Here is an 8,333-nt window from a genome sequence, read left to right as displayed (position 1 = left end):
CAGGCGGCCATTTTGGGTTAGTAGTGAGGCGAGTGGAGGAGAGAGCAGTTGGTGGCAGTTGACAGAGGACAAGGCGACGCAATCAGTGGATTCTTATTTTCTCAGTTTCTTATTTCATTTATTACTTGTTTTTCTCTTCTTGAAGATGTGCCACCGGCTTTCTTAATCCAGCAATGGTGAGTATTGGAGGAAACAAGAGTAGGGAGAGCATAGCTGTCAACTTTTCCCTTTTTTGAAGGAAAATTCCCTTATTCCGAATAGGATTCCTCGCAAGGAACGGGAAAAGTTGACAGCTATGAGGGAGATGATCCCAAAGACCTCATCCCCGCTGCCAGGACTCTCAGTTGCGAGGAACTGACAGTGTGACTTTTGCTGGAGCCAGAGCAAGATCTCTTGCTCCAGGTGATGGAGAGCTGCCAGGCAGCTGCCCTGAGACACCTCTATAATAATAATAATAATAAATTTTATTTATATCCCGCCCTCCCCAGCTTAAGCCGGGCTCAGGGCGGCTAACAACAATAAAACAGCAAAACAGTACAACACAACACAACACTCTAAAATCATTCATTATAAAATTAATTAAAATCAAACCGATGGCAACCATTGGGCCACAGCTCTGCAAAGATTGCCGAGGGAGGGAGTTAGGCTATGCCCTGGCCAAAGGCCAGGTGGAACCAGTGGCGTAGCGTGGGGGGTGCAGGGGGGGCCGGCCGCACCGGGCGCAACATCTGGGGGTTAGGCAAATCCACGGGTTAGGGGGCGCAAATCCACGGGTTAGGGGGCGCAAATTACTTGCCTTGCCCCGGGTGCTGACAACCCACGCTACGCCACTGGGTGGAACAGCTCTGTCTTTCATGCCCTGCGGAAAGATGTCAAGTCCCGCAGGGCCCTAGTCTCTTATGACAGAGCGTTCCACCAGATCGGGGCCACGGCCGAAAAAGCCCTGGCTCTGGTTGAGGCCAGCCTAACCTCTCTGTGGCCTGGGACCTTCAGGATGTTTTTATTTGAAGACCGTAAGTTCCTTTGTGGGACATACCAGGAGAGGCGGTCCCATAGGTACGAGGGTCCTAGGCTGTACAGGGCTTTAAAGGTTAAAACCAGCACCTTAAACCTGATCCTGTACTCCACCGGGAGCCAGTGCAGCTGGTATGGCACCGGGTGAATGTGATCTCGCAGCGAGGACCCCATAAGGAGTCTCGCCGCGGCATTCTGCACCCGCTGGAGTTTCTGGGTCAGTCTCTCTTTCTTTTTAAAATAATTTTTATTAACAAACTAATCAAATCACATTAATTCCAAATTATACCAATACATCATAAACTCCAAATATTTCCAAATATTTAGCCGAATTTTAAATTTTTGTTGGGGGTACCCATGCTTCAAGCTCAGAAAACTCTCATATTTCTGCTGCTTTGATGTTCACAGTTCTATCTTTCCATCTCTTTGTTATTATCCTTTACAAATTGTCTTCCAATCTTCTTGTTGTTATCGTTTTTTGTCCCCCCCCCTTTCTTTATAACCTCTGAGAGTCTCTACAAGCGAGTTGAAACGAACATTGTTGTAGTCCTGTGTGGATTTTAACATTAATCCAAAGGTCCTGTTCGAACGGCAGACGCCATTTCAGCATTTCCCGTAAAATACAGTCTAAGCGCCTGCTCATTAACTTTCCCAGACCTGTTGCTCCAACATCAGTCTTTTCAGGGGAGTTCTTGCCAGAACAAACGTAGAATTCAGATATAATAGCAAAGCCGTGGCTTCCTCCCCCTCTTGACCGTAAATCCTGCAACAAAGACTGTCTCAATTCCTTTCCAGATCTTCCACAAAACAAAGCCTCTGGTTAATAATTCATTTCCACACAGTTTATTATTCCATCTCGTTTGCTATCGGTCGTGCGATGGCTCTTCTTAGGGAGGGGTTGTTAGGTAAATCACACAGAGAAAAAAAGAAAAGTTTTTCCCTTCCTTTCCGCTCCATTTCACATACCGACATAGCTGTGTTTCTCTCAATGACTGTTACAACTGAACTCTCTGAGCCGTCTGCGACCTCCGGCAGGCTAGGTAAACAAACCCGGCGATTCTTCTCATTAGTCGTGAGAAGAACACACCCTCTGCTTCTCCCTCCCTCCCTGCATTCTCCCAGGGAGGAGAAATGAGACAGACAGGAGTCCTTTCTACATGTTTTATTCCTGTCACTCAACAGTACATAGAAATGTGACTGCACCCTTCAGTCTCCATCAGAAGAGTCACACTCCTCCCCTGTACTTCCAGCACAGGTCATATGACACACTGAGCTAACATCCGGTGCTCAGTACAGAGAATAGGCTCCACCTTTTCTGCAACAGTACAGTGAGAAACCACAACATCCTGTTTTGCATTCCAGCTATCTGGAGCTGGCTTTTGCCTTGGTGCTTTTTCCTGACACTTTGATGTAGTCTTCTTTTGATGTAGTTTTCTGTTCAATCCAACCCGTCACTCAGCTTATCAGAGGTCGATTCAATTAGCAATCAATACTCCCTTTCTTTCGCTTGAAGCATGTGCATTTACTCTTCTCCAATTGTTTATCTTGAGTCATGCAACTAGGGTCGCGATCAGAAGCAGCGTCTGGGAGAGCCAAAAACTCACACAAGGGCTTTCCGTCCAGTGCCCTCACCTCCTCCTTCTTTCAAACTCAAGGGTGATTTATAGGCATCCGCGGATGAGGCAGCGTTTTCCCATTCTCCCTGGGAAAAGCCAGGAGGCTAATTACTCCCATATTAGCCTCTTAATTACCTTGTGTGAGCCAGAGAGATGGTATTGTTGGCCATCTTCCAATGTGCCCCTAGCGCCCCCCCCCCCCCGTTTCTGGGTCAGTCTCAAGGGCAGCCCCATGTAGGGCGAGTTACAATAATCAAGTATGGAGGTGACCGTCACGTGGATCACAGTGGCTAGGTCAGGGCGAGAGAGGTAAGCAGCCAACTGCTCAGCTTGGCGGAGATGAAAAATGCCACCTTTGTTATAGCTGTAATCTGCGCCTCCATGGAGAGGGAGGTATCGAAGATTACACCCACCCTTCAGGTGTCCAAGCACCCAACAGCAGAGGCCGTTCTGGGGAGGGACCCCCATGGAGAGGTGGGGGAGGGGAGGGGCTTTGGGGAGGACCCTGCCGGCTTAGGGCATGGGGTTGCCAATTCCATAAAGGAGCTGACTTTTGTTGTCAACCAAAATTGCCCTTTTCCCTTGTGGGATATCCAAGAGCCCATATAGAGTCTTTACATAGGTTCCCTATTGGTAGGAGAAGATAACAGAGGCCAACCAGAGAATATTGAGAAGCAAAGCAGCTCGCAATCCTGACTTTATTGAACTGATGGCATCAGGAATGGTTTTAGCCCCCCCCCCTTACCCAACAGACTCTGCCATTTCTGGGACACGGAGTCCCCTGTCCCATTTGGCTCCCGTTTTTGAAGTCATGTTGGAAATGCACTGTAAAAGAGAGAAATTATCTCCACATGTGGTGGTTGTGTGGCAAGGTGAAGACTTTTTGGGATAGTGTGTATAATGAGTTAAAAAAAGATATTTAGGTACACCTTTTATAAAAAAACCGGAGGCATTTTTGCTAGGAATGGTTGGAGAGGACATTAAAAAGGAAAATCAGAAATTCTTCCTGTATGCCACAACAGCAGGAAGACTACTCCTCACACAGAGATGGAAACAACAGGATATTCTGACGACTGAAGAATGGCAACAGAAAGTATTGGAGTACGCGGAAATAGCAAGGCAAACTGGAAGAATCCGACAGCAGGATGATGAGAAATTCCAAAAAGAATGGTCCAAATTTATGGTATACTTAAGAGAAAACTGTACATAAAAAATGGTTTTGCCTTGGAAAAATCTAAGTTGGAGATGGAGTTGTTAGATACTGAAGGTAAAAACTTATCTAAAATGTACAAGCTTTTGCTGGAGTGGCATACGAAAGATGAACAAGTTAAATCGGTGATGATAGATGGGGCAAGAGATTTAGAACATAATATAATGTTTGAGGACTGGGAAAGATTGTGGAAGAAAGGGGTTAAGTTCACCGCATGCACTTTGTTAAAGGAAAATATTATGAAGATGATGTATAGATGGTATTTGACTCCTGAAAAATTAGCAAAGATGTATCATAATTGTGATAATACATGTTGGAAATGTAAAGAAAAAGAAGGAACATTCTTTCATATGTGGTGGACCTGCCCCAAGGTGAAAGACTTCTGGGAAAAGATTTATAATGAATTGAAAAAAATGTTGAAATATACATTTATAAAGAAACCAGAGGCCTTTCTTCTTCGGAATTGCCCGAGAAATATGTTAATTTATTTTTGTATGCCACAACTGCGGCTCGTATTTTGTTAGCTAAAAAGTGGAAAACTCAAGAATTACCAGCAGTAGAAGAATGGCAAATGAAGATGATGGATTTTATGGAGCTAGCCGATCTAACCGGAAGAGTCCGCGACCAGGAGGAGGAGGAACACCACGAAGAATGGAAGAAATTTAATGATTATTTAGGTAAATTTGTTAAGCTAAAATAATTGGAAATAGCTTCCAGATACTTAATGGACTTAGGATTGTATTTATGTTAACTGATAAAAGAATATGTCTAATGCAAGAAGGAGAAGACTTAAAGATGTTAATGTTTAATTTAAAGGGTATTAAAATTGGGATTTGGGAAACCGTAATAAGGATATGCAATGAAATTCAACTAAGGGGAAACGAGGAAGTCGTTTTACAAAGTAAATAACTGTTATTTTCAATAAGGTTATGATTTATGTTTGTTATGTTTTGTTTGTTTTGTGGTTTTGTTTGTTGTTGATATTATAAAAACTAATAAATTTTTTGTTTAAAAAAAAAAGAGAGAAAAAACTGTACATAAAGAAAGACACTCACAGGACTGGAATAAAACTCATAACGTTTATTGTAAACATTTGGTTAGACCACAAGATGTAATGCTGTAATAAGGAATGTATGTCTAAAGTATAATACAAAAATTTATTAAGGGATTATAGACATTTATAGAATGTATATATAGTAATCACGCTTAAGTAAGAGCAATGTGGAGAAGCCGGAAGAGGGGTGGAGGGAAGTTAATTTGGATAAGATATAGATTGAAAGGAGAATAATATTATTATTGTGTTTACGACATTTGGAAAAAAATAATAAAAATTATTGGGAGGGGGGAGAGAACAGAAATTGGCCCTTGTGGGCTTCCCCCCCAACTTGCTCAGTGCTCAGGCGCTTGAGCCTGCCCTTCTCTCCAAAGCCGGCCGGCCGATGGACGCTTCAGGCCAGCCCAAAGTGGAGCAGCAGCCTTTTCCAAGCGTGGAGAAAGAGTTTATTCTCCACAGCAGAGGTAGGGAGGCAGGAAAGAAGGAGTCTGTGTAGCATAGTTTAGTTCGGTTTGCAGGATGAAGGATGTGGCCAGGCATCTGGGGGTGGGGCTTTCTTTGTCTTGATCCACGACCTTTCTTTTACAGTGGTACCTCGGGTTAAGAACTTAATGTTAGGATATTTCCGTTCCACCTTAAATGGGAGCAGGATGTTTGTGTCACAGCCTGTGTATTTCCTGTTCACAGGATGTTTCTGTTGTGTCTATGCTTTTGTTTCTCTCTCTGTGCCTGAGACAGCAACGCAGGCAGTCATGTTTTCTTTGTTCTGACCAACGCTGAATAAACTTGTAAATAATGCTCTCCTGCATGCATCTTTCGCGGTGTGAATTCTGCTGATAGAGCGTGCATGAACTCTGGAATGTGGCAGGCTATTTCTGGAGCTCGTGTCGCTAATTGCTGATACTGCATGTCTACGGGAGATCGATGGACGTCCGGAGACGATGTGGAGTCATGATGGACTATGTCTCCCTGGCAGTATCCCAACACTTAATTCATTCCAGAGGTCCGTTCTTAACCTGAAACTGTTTTAACCTGAGGTACCACTTTAGCTAATGGAGCCTCCCGCTTCCTGAGCACGATTTCTGTTCTCATCCTGAAGCAAAGTTCTTAACCTGAGGTACTATTTCTGGGTTAGCGGAGTCTGTAACCTGAAGCATCTGTAGCCTGAGGTACCACTGTATTAGCATTTTCTCCCAGAAACAGCAGCTCTGGTGCCTGTGCAAATGAGGGATCTTGGATCCTATATTAATCCTGCCCTATAATTGTTTTGGAAATATGTTTTCCCTCGTCGAACTAAATGCAGATTTTAGGATGCCATATGTCATCTGCCATTGTTACAACTGATTGTGGGGTATTTTTATTATTATTAAAAAACCCTTATTTTTCAGCACTTCTTAGGTAAAAGTAAAGGGACCCCTGACCATTAGGTCCAGTTGTGGCCGATTCTGAGGTTGCAGCGCTCATCTCGCTTTATTGGCCGAGGGAGCCGGCGTACAGCTTCCGGGTCATGTGGCCAGCATGACTAAGCCACTTCTGGCGAACCAGAGCAGCGCACGGAAACGCCGTTTACCTTCCCGCCAGAGCGGTACCTATTTATCTACTAGCACTTCATGCTTTCGAACTGCTAAGTTGGCAGGAGCAGGGACCAAGCAACAGGAGCTCACCCCGTCACGGGGATTCGAACCGCCGACCTTCTGATCGGCAAGTCCTAGGTTCTGTGGTTTAACCCACAGTACCACCCGCGTCCCACTTCAGCACTTCCTAGACCCCCCGTATTGCAGATCCACCTTGTGACCCCTTATATTACAAACGCAGGGACAGGAAGCAGAGACTGGCAGAATCGCTAGAACTTTAGTAACTTTCCTTTAGGCCAATGCGGAAACTCCAAATGGTGACCCTGCTCCGGGAAGATGTTCCTGTCTGCTTCATAGGCAGGATGGGGTTGGCCCAAGACCAAAACTTGCAGCCTTCATGGTTCAGGAGTGCCAGGGATTCTGTGGTGGGGGAAGTGGGGGCCACTTTGGCCCAGACTGGCCCCTGACTCTGAGATGCTCTTTCCTCCCGCAGCACCTTCAAAGCTACGCCCTTGGGGAAAGTACCGGCCAGCAACATTTCTGAACTGCTGGCCTTTGCGCAGAGATTCCCCTAGCTCAGAATAAGTAGCTCTCCTTCCTGTATTCATTTCTTTGGTTGCTTCCATCACTCCCGAGAGCACACCCCCAAACAACTTTCAACACAGATGATGCAGTATGTGTCCCTGGGTGGCATGATGAGGCCAGAGGCTTTTCCTGCCCCCTTTCCTGATGCTGCCCTTCCACCTCTGCCCAGGAGGCTCTGGGGCCCAGGGAGGTCCTCTGGGGCAAGGGATTGGGTCCAAACCAGGGGGAGGCCCATCCTTCCTGGCTTGGGGCTGCTTCTGTGCTCTCTTGCAGCCATCCAAGGTGGGTTTTGTGGTGTCATATGACCCAGATTTTTCTTTCCTCTTCAGAACATAATACAGGTGAAACTCGGAAAATTAGAATATCGTGGAAAAGTTCATTTATTTTAATAATTCAACTTAAAAGATGAAACTAATATATGAGATAGACTTATGACCGGCAGAGCGAGATATGTCAAGCCTTTATTTGTTATAATTGTGATGATCATGGCGTACAGCTGATGAAAACCCCAAATTAACAATCTCAGAAAATTAGAATATTAAATGAAATCAGCAAAACAAGGATTGCAAATAGAGCAATATTGGATCTCTGAGAAGTAGAAGCATGCACATGTACTCAGTACTTGGTTTGGGCCCCTTTTGCATCAATTACTGCCTCAGTGTGGAGTGGCGTGGATGCTATCAGCCTGTGGCACTGCGGAGGTGTTATGGAAGACCAGGATGCTTCAATAGCAGCCTTCAGCTCTTCTGCATTGCTCGGTCTCATGTCTCTCGTCTTTCTCTTGGCAATGTCCCAAAGATTCTCTATGGGGTTCAGGTCAGGAGAGTTTGCTGGCCAATCAAGCACAGTAATCCCATAGGCATTGAACCAGGTTTTGGTACTTATGGCAGTGTGGGCAGGTGCCAAAGTCCTGCTGGAAAATGAAGTCAGCATCCCCATAAAGCTCGTCTGTGGAAGGAAGCATGAAGTGCTCCAAAATCTCCTGGTAGACGGCTGCATTGGCCCTGGACTTAATGAAGCACAGTGGACCAACACCAGCTGATGACATGGCTCCCCAAATCAGCACAGACTGTGGAAACTTCACTCCGGACTTCAAGCATCTGGCATTGTGTGCCTCCCCATTCTTCCTCCAGACTCTGGGTCCTTGGTTTCCAGATGAGATGCAAAAGCTGCTCTCATCAGAAAATAGATTTGGGGAGCCATGCCACAGCAGAGAGTGCGCTATTTGTTCACACCCATCATGCTAGAACTCAACCCTTGGTCATCCAATGAAGCTGAAT

The sequence above is a fragment of the Podarcis liolepis genome (genome assembly GCF_965112155.1).
Source record: "Podarcis liolepis genome assembly, chromosome: 4".
Taxonomy (NCBI): Eukaryota; Metazoa; Chordata; class Lepidosauria; order Squamata; family Lacertidae; genus Podarcis; species Podarcis liolepis.
This window is presented reverse-complemented; position numbering follows the sequence as displayed.